At 45.7% G+C, this 12,529-nt stretch overlaps 1 protein-coding gene across 1 annotated transcript in view; it reads right to left on the bottom strand.

Moving 5' to 3' along the window:
* Nucleotides 1–12,529, bottom strand: part of LOC138673020 (acetylserotonin O-methyltransferase-like) — a 194,482-nt gene that overhangs the window by 75,600 nt on the left and 106,353 nt on the right. The gene's annotated exons all lie outside the window — the stretch shown is intronic.

Below are 12,529 nucleotides of genomic sequence, written 5' to 3'. Positions count from 1 at the left end.
GTATTTATTGTATGCAATCCATCTCTTCTATCGTGTCAGCTCCTGCAGTGATTTTACAGTACATGGCAAATGAATTGCCGGCTTTTCTTCTATCTATGTAATATATATACATATATATGTGTCACTGACATTTACATATCTACAGTGGGGCAAAAAAGTATTTAGTCAGTCAGCAATAGTGCAAGTTCCACCACTTAAAAAGATGAGAGGCGTATGTAATTTACATCATAGGTAGACCTCAACTATGGGAGACAAACTGAGAAAAAAAAATCCAGAAAATCACATTGTCTGTTTTTTTAACATTTTATTTGCATATTATGGTGGAAAATAAGTATTTGGTCAGAAACAAAATTTCATCTCAATACTTTGTAATATATCCTTTGTTGGCAATGACAGAGGTCAAATGTTTTCTGTAAGTCTTCACAAGGTTGCCACACACTGTTGTTGGTATGTTGGCCCATTCCTCCATGCAGATCTCCTCTAGAGCAGTGATGTTTTTGGCTTTTCGCTTGGCCACACGGACTTTCAACTCTCTCCAAAGGTTTTCTATAGGGTTGAGATCTGGAGACTGGCTAGGCCACTCCAGGACCTTGAAATGCTTCTTACGAAGCCACTCCTTCGTTGCCCTGGCGGTGTGCTTTGGATCATTGTCATGTTGAAAGACCCAGCCACGTTTCATCTTCAATGCCCTTGCTGATGGAAGGAGGTTTGCACTCAAAATCTCACGATACATGGCCCCATTCATTCTTTCATGTACCCGGATCAGTCGTCCTGGCCCCTTTGCAGAGAAACAGCCCCAAAGCATGATGTTTCCACCACCATGCTTTACAGTAGGTATGGTGTTTGATGGATGCAACTCAGTATTCTTTTTCCTCCAAACACGACAAGTTGTGTTTCTACCAAACAGTTCCAGTTTGGTTTCATCAGACCATAGGACATTCTCCCAAAACTCCTCTGGATCATCCAAATGCTCTCTAGCAAACTTCAGACGGGCCCGGACATGTACTGGCTTAAGCAGTGGGACACGTCTGGCACTGCAGGATCTGAGTCCATGGTGGCGTAGTGTGTTACTTATGGTAGGCCTTGTTACATTGGTCCCAGCTCTCTGCAGTTCATTCACTAGGTCCCCCCGCGTGGTTCTGGGATTTTTGCTCACCGTTCTTGTGATCATTCTGACCCCACAGGGTGGGAATTTGCGTGGAGCCCCAGATCGAGGGAGATTATCAGTGGTCTTGTATGTCTTCCATTTTCTAATTATTGCTCCCACTGTTGATTTCTTCACTCCAAGCTGGTTGGCTATTGCAGATTCAGTCTTCCCAGCCTGGTGCAGGGCTACAATTTTGTTTCTGGTGTCCTTTGACAGCTCTTTGGTCTTCACCATAGTGGAGTTTGGAGTCAGACTGTTTGAGGGTGTGCACAGGTGTCTTTTTATACTGATAACAAGTTTAAACAGGTGTCATTACTACAGGTAATGAGTGGAGGAAAGAGGAGACTCTTAAAGAAGAAGTTACAGGTCTGTGAGAGCCAGAAATCTTGATTGTTTGTTTCTGAGCAAATACTTATTTTCCACCATAATATGCAAATAAAATGTTAAAAAAACAGACAATGTGATTTTCTGGATTTTTTTTTCTCAGTTTGTCTCCCATAGTTGAGGTCTACCTATGATGTAAATTACAGACGCCTCTCATCTTTTTAAGTGGTGGAACTTGCACTATTGCTGACTGACTAAATACTTTTTTGCCCCACTGTATGTATTCTATGTGCAGGTCTATTCTATCTATTCTATTCTAACTTGTCATGCTCTGATATTACTGTACATGCACATGAATTGCCGGCTTTTCAATGGACACTGGTGCATAAAAATTGGACAGCACTTGCATGGTCCGAGTGCTGTGAGATTTTATTTCTTGCACCCACAGGCGTGCATTGCTGAGTTTTGGACAACATATACAAACAGTCGCAGCATGCTTTGATTCCACACTCACGTCGGATACGCTGATGTTTGATGCCCCACAGATTCACACTGGTCCAAATGCTATGCGATAACACTTGCCCATATTCTACGATAATGTGACGCTGGCCTAAGTGTTAATAACTTTAATTTCTTGTTTTAAATACTTCTACCTACTTTTTACTGACTTACTAAAGCACTTTTTGGGGTTTTCTAACCTCATTGAGCTTTGAACTTCATAGCCAGGTGTATGCAATCATGAGAAAAGCTACTTAAAGTGGCCACTTGCAAGTTGTTCTCCTGTTTGAATCTCCTCTGAAGAGTGGCATCATGGGCTCCTCAAAACAACTGTCTAATGATCTGAAAACAAAGATTATTCAACATAGTTGTTCAGGGGAAGGATACAAAAAGCTGTCTCAGAGATTTAACCTGTCAATTTCCACTGTGAGGAACATAGTAAGGAAATGGAAGAACACAGGTACAGTTCTTGTTAAGGCCAGAAGTGGCAGGCCAAGAAAAACATCAGAAAGGCAGAGAAGAAGAATGGTCGGATCAGTCAAGGACAATCCTCAGACCACCTCCAGAGAGCTGTAGCATCAACTTTCTGCAGATGGTGTCACTGTGCATCGGTCAACTATACAACGCACTTTGCACAAGGAGAAGCTGTATGGGAGAGTGATGCGAAAGAAGCCGTTTCTGCAAGCACGCCACAAACAGAGTCGGCTGAGGTATGCAAAAGCACATTTGGAGAAGCCAATTTCTTTTTGAAAGAAGGTACTGTGGACTGATGAAACCAAGATTGAGTTGCTTGGTCATACAAAAAGGTGTTCTGCATGGCGGCCAAAAAACACAGCATTCCAAGAAAAACACTTGCTACCCACAGTAAAATTTGGTGGAGGTTCCATCATGCTTTGGGGCTGTGTGGCCAATGCCGTGACCGGGAATCTTGTTAAAGTTGAGGGACGCATGGATTCCTCTCAGTATCGGCAGATTCTTGACAATAATCCAGTTCCTTTCCACCGCATAGGGACTGTGATTGTGCTATTGACTTGATTCCAGGTTGTAGGTTCCCTAAGGGCCGACTTTTCAATCTGTCTGTGCCAGAACATGCCGCCATGCGGAGCTATATTAAGGAGTCTTTGGAGAAGGGGCATATTCGGCCATCTTCTTCACCATTGGGAGCAGGTTTTTTTTTGTTGCCAAGAAGGATGGCTCCTTGAGACCCTGTATTGATTATCGCCTCTTGAATAAGATCACGGTCAAATTTCAATACCCTTTGCCTTTGCTTACTGATTTGTTTGCTAGGATTAAGGGGGCTAGCTGGTTTACCAAGATTGACCTTCAAGGGGCATATAATCTTATTCGTATTAAGCAGGGTGACGAAAGGAAAACTGCATTTAATACGCCCTAAGGCCATTTTGAATACCTTGTGATGCCATTCAGACTCTCTAATGCCCCATCTGTGTTCCAATCCTTCATGCATGATATCTTTCGGAGTTATCTTGATAAATTCATGGTTGTATATTTGGATGTTATTTTGATTTTTTCCGAGGATTGGGAGTCTCATGTGAAACAGGTCAGGATGGTATTTCAGATCCTCCGTAATAATGCTTTATTTGTGAAGGGGTCGAAGTGCCTTTTTGGAGTGCAGAAGGTTTCTTTTTTGGGCTTCATTTTTTCTCCCTCATCTATAGAAATGGATCCGGTTAAGGTTCAGGCCATTCATGATTGGATTCAGCCCACATCTGTGAAGAGCCTTCAGAAATTCTTGGGCTTTGCTAATTTTTATCGTCGTTTCATTGCCAACTTCTCCAGTGTGGTTAAACCTCTGACCGATTTGACGAAGAAAGGCGCTGATGTGACGAATTGGTCCTCCGCGGCTGTTTCTGCCTTTCAGGAGCTTAAACGCCGATTTACTTCTGCCCCTGTGTTGCGTCAGCCGGATGTTTCTCTTCCATTTCAGGTTGAGGTTGACGCGTCTGAGATCGGGGCAGGGGCCGTTTTGTCTCAGAGGAATTCTGATGGTTCCTTGATGAAACCGTGTGCCTTCTTTTCTCGGAAGTTTTCGCCTGCGGAACGCAATTATGATGTCGGCAATCGGGAGTTGTTGGCTATGAAGTGGGCATCTGAGGAGTGGCGACATTGGCTTGAGGGGGCCAAGCACCGTATTGTGGTCCTGACGATCATAAGAATCTGATTTACCTCGAGTCTGCCAAACGGCTGAATCCTAGACAGGGTCGATGGTCCCTGTTTTTCTCCCGTTTTGATTTTGTGGTCTCGTACATTCCTGGTACTAAGAATGTAAAGGCAGATGCCCTCTCTAGGAGTTTTTTTCCTGATTCCCCTGGGGTTCTTGAGCCAGTCGGCATTCTGAAGGAAGGGGTGATTCTTTCTGCCATCTCCCCTGATTTGCGACGGGTTCTTCAGGAATTTCAGGCTAATAAACCTGACCGCTGTCCAGTGGGGAAACTGTTTGTTCCTGATAGATGGACTAGTAAAGTCATTTCTGAGGTTCATTGTTCTGTGTTGGCTGGCCATCCTGGGATTTTTGGTACCAGAGATTTGGTTGGTAGGTCCTTTTGGTGGCCTTCTCTGTCGCGGGATGTGCGTTCTTTTGTGCAGTCCTGTGGGATTTGTGCGTGGGCTAAGCCTTACTGTTCCCGTGCTAGTGGGTTGCTTCTGATTTGCCGGTCCCTGAGAGACCTTGGACGCATATTTCTATGGATTTTATTTCAGAGCTTCCGGTTTCCCAGAGGATGTCTGTTATCTGGGTGGTTTGTGACCGGTTTTCTAAGATCGTTCATTTGGTACATTTTCCTAAATTGCCTTCCTCTTCTGATTTGGTTCCGTTGTTTTTTCAGCATGTGGTTCGTTTGCATGGCATTCCGGAGAATATTGTGTCCGATAGAGGTTCCCAGTTTGTTTCTAGGTTTTGGCGGGCCTTTTGTGCTAGGCTGGGCATTGATTTGTCTTTTTCTTCCGCATTTCATCCTCAGACAAATGGCCAAACCGAGCGAACTAATCAGACTTTGGAAACTTATTTGAGATGTTTTGTGTCTGCTGATCAGGATGATTGGGTGGCTTTCTTGCCATTGGCCGAGTTTGCCCTTAATAATCGGGCTAGTTCTGCTACCTTGGTTTCGCCTTTTTTTGTAATTTTGGTTTTCATCCTCGTTTTTCTTCAGGGCAGGTTGAGCCTTCTGATTGTCCTGGTGTGGATTGTGTGGTTGACAGGCTGCAGCAGATTTGGGCTCATGTGGTGGACAATTTGGTGTTGTCTCAGGAGGAGGCTCAGCGTTTTGCTAACCGTCGCCGGTGTGTTGGTTCCCGGCTTCGGGTTGGGGATTTGGTCTGGTTCTCTTCCCGTCATGTTCCTATGAAGGTTTCTTTCCCTAAGTTCAAGCCTCGGTTTATTGGTCCTTATAGGATTTCTGAGATTATCAATCCAGTGTCTTTTCGTTTGGCCCTTCCAGCCTCTTTTTCCATCCATAATGTTTTCCATAGATCTTTGTTGCGGAAGTATGTGGTGCCCGTTGTTCCCTCTGTTGATCCTCCGGCCCCGGTGTTGATTGATGGGGAGTTGGAGTATGTGGTTGAGAAGATTTTGGAGTCTCGTTTTTCGAGGCGGAGGCTTCAGTATCTGGTCAAATGGAAGGGTTATGGCCAGGAGGATAATTCTTGGGTTGTTGCCTCCGATGTTCATGCTGATGATTTGGTTCGTGCCTTTCATTTGGCTCGTCCTGATCGGCCTGGGGGCTCTGGTGAGGGTTCGGTGACCCCTCCTCAAGGGGGGGTATTGTTGTGAATTCTGCTCTTGGGCTCCCTCCGGTGGTTATGAGTGGTAGTGCTGCTGTCTTTGGATCGCAGCATTTATCAGGTGTGTTCACTTTTTGCAATTTGGACTCAGCTATTTAGTCCTGCTTGATCCTTTAGTCAGTGCCAGTTGTCCATTGTTTTTGGAGGATTCTCATCTCTTTCTGGTCTCTCCTGTTTGCTGTGCTTTTCAACAAAGATAAGTCCTGGCCTTGTTTTTGCTGTCCACATGCTGTGGGCCTTATAATTCAGTGCATTTTCATGTTTTGTCTTGTTCAGCTTTGTCTGTGAAGGATTTTTTGCAGCCAAGCTGTGTCTCTGTAGATGCAGATATACCTGTTATGGCCGGCAATCAGGCAACACAGCGTGCAGTAATCAGCGCACATACAGAGATCTGGCAATAACCAAAAACAATAGGACGAGCTCTGAGACGTGGAATCTCTGTAGACTGCAGTACCTGAACTATCCTCACACAACTGTAAGCAGCAGTGGATTGCGCCTATCAACTACCTATGCAACTCGGCACTGCCTGAGGAGCTGACTAGCCTGAAGATAGAAATACAAGCCTGACTTACCTCAGAGAAATACCCCAAAGGAATAGGCAGCCCCCCACATATAATGACTGTTAGCAAGATGAAAAGACAAACGTAGGAATGAAATAGATTCAGCAAAGTGAGGCCCGATATTCTAGACAGAGCGAGGATAGCAAAGAGAACTATGCAGTCTACAAAAAACCCTAAAACGAAAACCACGCAAAGGGGCAAAAAGACCCACCGTGCCGAACTAACAGCACGGCGGTGCACCCCTTTGCTTCTCAGAGCTTCCAGCAAAAGTTAATAGCAAGCTGGACAGAAAAAACAGAAAACAAACTAGAAGCACTTATCTAGCAGAGCAGCAGGCCCAAGGAAAGATGCAGTAGCTCAGATCCAACACTGGAACATTGACAAGGAGCAAGGAAGACAGACTCAGGTGGAGCTAAATAGCAAGGCAGCCAACGAGCTCACCAAAACACCTGAGGGAGGAAGCCCAGAGACTGCAATACCACTTGTGACCACAGAAGTGAACTCAGCCACAGAATTCACAACAGTACCCCCCCCTTGAGGAGGGGTCACCGAACCCTCACCAGAACCCCCAGGCCGACCAGGATGAGCCACATGAAAGGCACGAACAAGATCTGGGGCATGGACATCAGAGGCAAAAACCCAGGAATTATCTTCCTGAGCATAACCCTTCCATTTGACCAGATACTGGAGTTTCCGTCTAGAGACACGAGAATCCAAAATCTTCTCCACAATATACTCCAATTCCCCCTCCACCAAAACAGGGGCAGGAGGCTCCACAGATGGAACCATAGGTGCCACGTATCTCCTCAACAACGACCTATGGAATACATTATGTATGGAAAAGGAGTCTGGGAGGGTCAGACGAAAAGACACCGGATTGAGAATCTCAGAAATCCTATACGGACCAATAAAACGAGGTTTAAATTTAGGAGAGGAAACCTTCATAGGTATATGACGAGAAGATAACCAAACCAGATCCCCAACACGAAGTCGGGGTCCCACACGGCGTCTGCGATTAGCGAAAAGCTGAGCCTTCTCCTGGGACAAGGTCAAATTGTCCACTACCTGAGTCCAGATCTGCTGCAACCTGCCCACCACAGAATCCACACCAGGACAGTCCGAAGACTCAACCTGTCCTGAAGAGAAACGAGGATGGAACCCAGAATTGCAGAAAAATGGAGAGACCAAGGTAGCCGAGCTGGCCCGATTATTAAGGGCGAACTCAGCCAACGGCAAAAATGACACCCAATCATCCTGGTCAGCGGAAACAAAACATCTCAGATATGTTTCCAAGGTCTGATTGGTTCGTTCGGTCTGGCCATTAGTCTGAGGATGGAAGGCCGAGGAAAAAGATAGGTCAATGCCCATCCTACCACAAAAGGCTCGCCAGAACCTCGAGACAAACTGGGAACCTCTGTCAGAAACAATATTCTCAGGAATGCCATGTAAACGAACCACATGCTGGAAGAACAAAGGCACCAAATCAGAGGAGGAAGGCAATTTAACCAAGGGCACCAGATGGACCATTTTAGAAAAGCGATCACAGACCACCCAAATGACCGACATTTTTTGAGAAACGGGAAGGTCAGAAATGAAATCCATCGAAATATGTGTCCAAGGCCTCTTCGGGACCGGCAAGGGCAAAAGCAACCCACTGGCACGTGAACAGCAGGGCTTAGCCCTAGCACAAATTCCACAGGACTGCACAAAAGCACGCACATCCCGTGACAGAGATGGCCACCAGAAGGATCTAGCAACCAACTCCCTGGTACCAAAGATTCCTGGATGACCGGCCAGCACCGAACAATGAAGTTCAGAGATAACTCTACTAGTCCACCTATCAGGGACGAACAGTTTCTCGGCCGGACAACGATCAGGTTTATTAGCCTGAAATTTCTGCAACACTCTCCGCAAATCAGGGGAGATGGCAGACACAATGACTCCTTCCTTGAGGATACTCGCCGGCTCAGATAACCCCGGAGAGTCGGGCACAAAACTCCTAGACAGAGCATCCGCCTTCACATCCTTAGAGCCCGGAAGGCATGAAACCACAAAATCAAAACGAGCAAAAAATAACGACCAATGGGCCTGTCTAGGATTCAAGCGCTTGGCAGACTCAAGATAAGTAAGGTTCTTATGATCAGTCAAAACCACCACGCGATGCTTAGCACCCTCAAGCCAATGACGCCACTCCTCGAATGCCCACTTCATGGCCAGCAACTCTCGGTTGCCCACATCATAATTACGCTCAGCAGCAGAAAATTTCCTGGAAAAGAAAGCACATGGTTTGAACACTGAGCAACCAGAACCTCTCTGTGACAAAACCGCCCCTGCACCAATCTCAGAAGCATCAACCTCGACCTGGAACGGAAGAGAAACATCAGGTTGACACAACACAGGGGCACAGTAAAAACGACGCTTCAACTCCTGAAAAGCTTCCACGGCAGCAGAAGACCAATTAACCAAATCAGCACCCTTCTTGGTCAAATCGGTCAATGGTCTGGCAATGCTAGAAAAATTACAGATGAAGCGACGATAAAAATTAGCAAAGCCCAGGAATTTCTGCAAACTTTTTAGAGATGTCGGCTGAGTCCAATCCTGGATGGCCTGAACCTTAACCGGATCCATCTCGATAGTAGAAGGGGAAAAGATGAACCCCAAAAATGAAACTTTCTGCACACCGAAGAGACACTTTGATCCCTTCACGAACAAGGAATTAGCACGCAGTACCTGGAAAACCATTCTGACTTGCTTCACATGAGACTCCCAATCATCTGAGAAGATCAAAATGTCATCCAAGTAAACAATCAAGAATTTATCCAGATACTCACGGAAAATGTCATGCATAAAAGACTGAAAAACAGATGGAGCATTGGCAAGTCCGAACGGCATCACCAGATACTCAAAATGACCCTCGGGCGTATTAAATGCCGTTTTCCATTCATCTCCCTGCCTGATTCTCACCAGATTATACGCACCACGAAGATCAATCTTAGTAAACCAACTAGCCCCCTTAATCCGAGCAAACAAGTCAGAAATCAATGGCAAGGGATACTGAAACTTAACAGTGATCTTATTAAGAAGGCGGTAATCAATACACGGTCTTAGCGAACCATCCTTCTTGGCTACAAAAAAGAACCCTGCTCCCAATGGTGACGACGATGGGCGAATATGTCCCTTCTCCAGGGACTCCTTCACATAACTGCGCATAGCGGTGTGTTCAGGTACGGACAAATTAAATAAACGACCCTTAGGGAATTTACTACCAGGAATCAAATCGATAGCACAATCACAATTCCTATGCGGAGGTAGGGCATCAGACTTGGACTCTTCAAATACATCCTGAAAGTCCGACAAGAACTCTGGGATGTCAGAAGGAATGGATGACGAAATAGACAAAAATGGAACATCACCATGTACTCCCTGACAACCCCAGCTGGTTACCGACATAGAGTTCCAATCCAATACTGGATTATGGGTTTGTAGCCATGGCAACCCCAACACGACCACATCATGCAAATTATGCAGTACCAAAAAGCGAATAACTTCCTGATGTGCAGGAGCCATGCACATGGTCAGCTGGGCCCAGTACTGAGGCTTATTCTTGGCCAAAGGTGTAGCATCAATTCCTCTCAACGGAATAGGACACCGCAAAGGCTCCAAGAAAAATCCACAACGTTTAGCATAATCCAAATCCATCAGATTCAGGGCAGCGCCTGAATCCACAAACGCCATGACAGAATATGATGACAAAGAGCACATTAAGGTAATGGACAAAAGGAATTTGGACTGTACAGTACCAATAACGGCAGAGCTATCGAACCGCCTAGTGCGTTTAGGACAATTAGAAATAGCATGAGTAGAATCACCACAATAGAAACACAGTCTGTTCAGACGTCTGTGTTCGTGCCGTTCTACTTTAGTCATAGTCCTGTCGCACTGCATAGGCTCAGGCTTACTCTCAGACAATACCGCCAGATGGTGCACAGATTTACGCTCGCGCAAGCGACGACCGATCTGAATGGCCAAGGACATAGACTCATTCAAACCAGCAGGCATAGGAAATCCCACCATTACATCCTTAAGAGCTTCAGAGAGACCCTTTCTGAACAAAGCCGCTAGTGCAGATTCATTCCACAGAGTGAGTACTGACCATTTCCTAAATTTCTGGCAATATACTTCTACATCATCCTGACCCTGGCATAAAGCCAGCAGATTTTTCTCAGCTTGATCCACTGAATTAGGCTCATCGTAAAGCAATCCCAGCGCCTGGAAAAATGCATCAACATTACTCAATGCAGAATCTCCTGGTGCAAGAGAAAACGCCCAGTCCTGTGGGTCGCCGCGCAAAAAAGAAATAATAATCAAAACCTGTTGAATAGGATTACCAGAAGAATGAGGTTTCAAGGCCAAAAATAGCTTACAATTATTTCTGAAGCTCAGGAACTTAGTTCTGTCACCAAAAAACAAATCAGGAATCGGAATTCTTGGTTCTGGCATCGATTTCTGATCAATAGTATCTTGAATCTTTTGTACATTTACAACGAGATTATCCATTGAGGAGCACAGAGCCTGAATATCCATGTCCACAGCTGTGTCCTGAAGCACTCTAATGTCTAGGGGAAAAAAAAGACTGAAGACAGAGCTAAGAAAAAAAAATGATGTCAGGATTTCTTTTTTCCCTCTATTGGAAATCATTGGTGGCTCCTTGTACTGTTATGGCCGGCAATCAGGCAACACAGCGTGCAGTAATCAGCGCACATACAGAGATCTGGCAATAACCAAAAACAATAGGACGAGCTCTGAGACGTGGAATCTCTGTAGACTGCAGTACCTGAACTATCCTCACACAACTGTAAGCAGCAGTGGATTGCGCCTATCAACTACCTATGCAACTCGGCACTGCCTGAGGAGCTGACTAGCCTGAAGATAGAAATACAAGCCTGACTTACCTCAGAGAAATACCCCAAAGGAATAGGCAGCCCCCCACATATAATGACTGTTAGCAAGATGAAAAGACAAACGTAGGAATGAAATAGATTCAGCAAAGTGAGGCCCGATATTCTAGACAGAGCGAGGATAGCAAAGAGAACTATGCAGTCTACAAAAAACCCTAAAACGAAAACCACGCAAAGGGGCAAAAAGACCCACCGTGCCGAACTAACAGCACGGCGGTGCACCCCTTTGCTTCTCAGAGCTTCCAGCAAATGTTAATAGCAAGCTGGACAGAAAAAACAGAAAACAAACTAGAAGCACTTATCTAGCAGAGCAGCAGGCCCAAGGAAAGATGCAGTAGCTCAGATCCAACACTGGAACATTGACAAGGAGCAAGGAAGACAGACTCAGGTGGAGCTAAATAGCAAGGCAGCCAACGAGCTCACCAAAACACCTGAGGGAGGAAGCCCAGAGACTGCAATACCACTTGTGACCACAGAAGTGAACTCAGCCACAGAATTCACAACATATACCCTCCATGTCTTTAGTCAGATGTGGTGATTTGTATTTTCTGTGGTTGATATTTTCTAGTGTTTTAATACTGACCGCATAGTACTCTGTCCTATTCTTTCTTTTTAGCTAGTATGGCCTCCTATGCTAAATCCTGATTTCATGTCTGCGTATGTTATTTCCCTCTCCTCTCACAGTCAATATTTGTGGGGGGCTGTCTATCCTCTTTTCTTTGAGGCAAGATAGTTTTCCCGTTTCTGTCTTTAGGGGTAGTTAGTTCTTAGGCTGTGTCGAGGGGTCTAGGGAGTGTTAGGTACCCCCCACGGCTACTTCTAGTTGCGCTGTTAAGTTCAGGGTTTGCGGTCAGTACAGGTACCACCTTCTCCAGAGTACGTCTCATGCTGCTCCTAGGCCACCAGATCATAACACCGGGGCCTGCAGGACTTGACGAAGTCATTTTTGGTAAAGCAAGCTGCGAAGGGGTTGAGAAGAACGGGTAGCTATGGCGATTGCAGGCGCCCGATGTCTTTTGAGAAGTTGGAGCGGTTGGGGGCACGTCTGGGCGATATATGTGTTTCTGGTTTTGAGGTTGCACTATTTTGCCTGGCTTTCTTGTTGGCCTTTTACGGGGCCTTGAGGGTGGGGGAGTTGGTGTCTCCCACTACAGTTCATCAGGGGGGCCTTTGGGCGGGGGACTTTTTTGTTTCCGAGGGGTCGTTGCAATTTTGGATTCGGAAGTCTAAGATGGATCAGGCGG

Source organism: Ranitomeya imitator, chromosome 3, assembly GCF_032444005.1.
Source record: "Ranitomeya imitator isolate aRanImi1 chromosome 3, aRanImi1.pri, whole genome shotgun sequence".
Lineage (NCBI taxonomy): Eukaryota > Metazoa > Chordata > Amphibia > Anura > Dendrobatidae > Ranitomeya > Ranitomeya imitator.
This window is presented reverse-complemented; position numbering and strand designations above follow the sequence as displayed.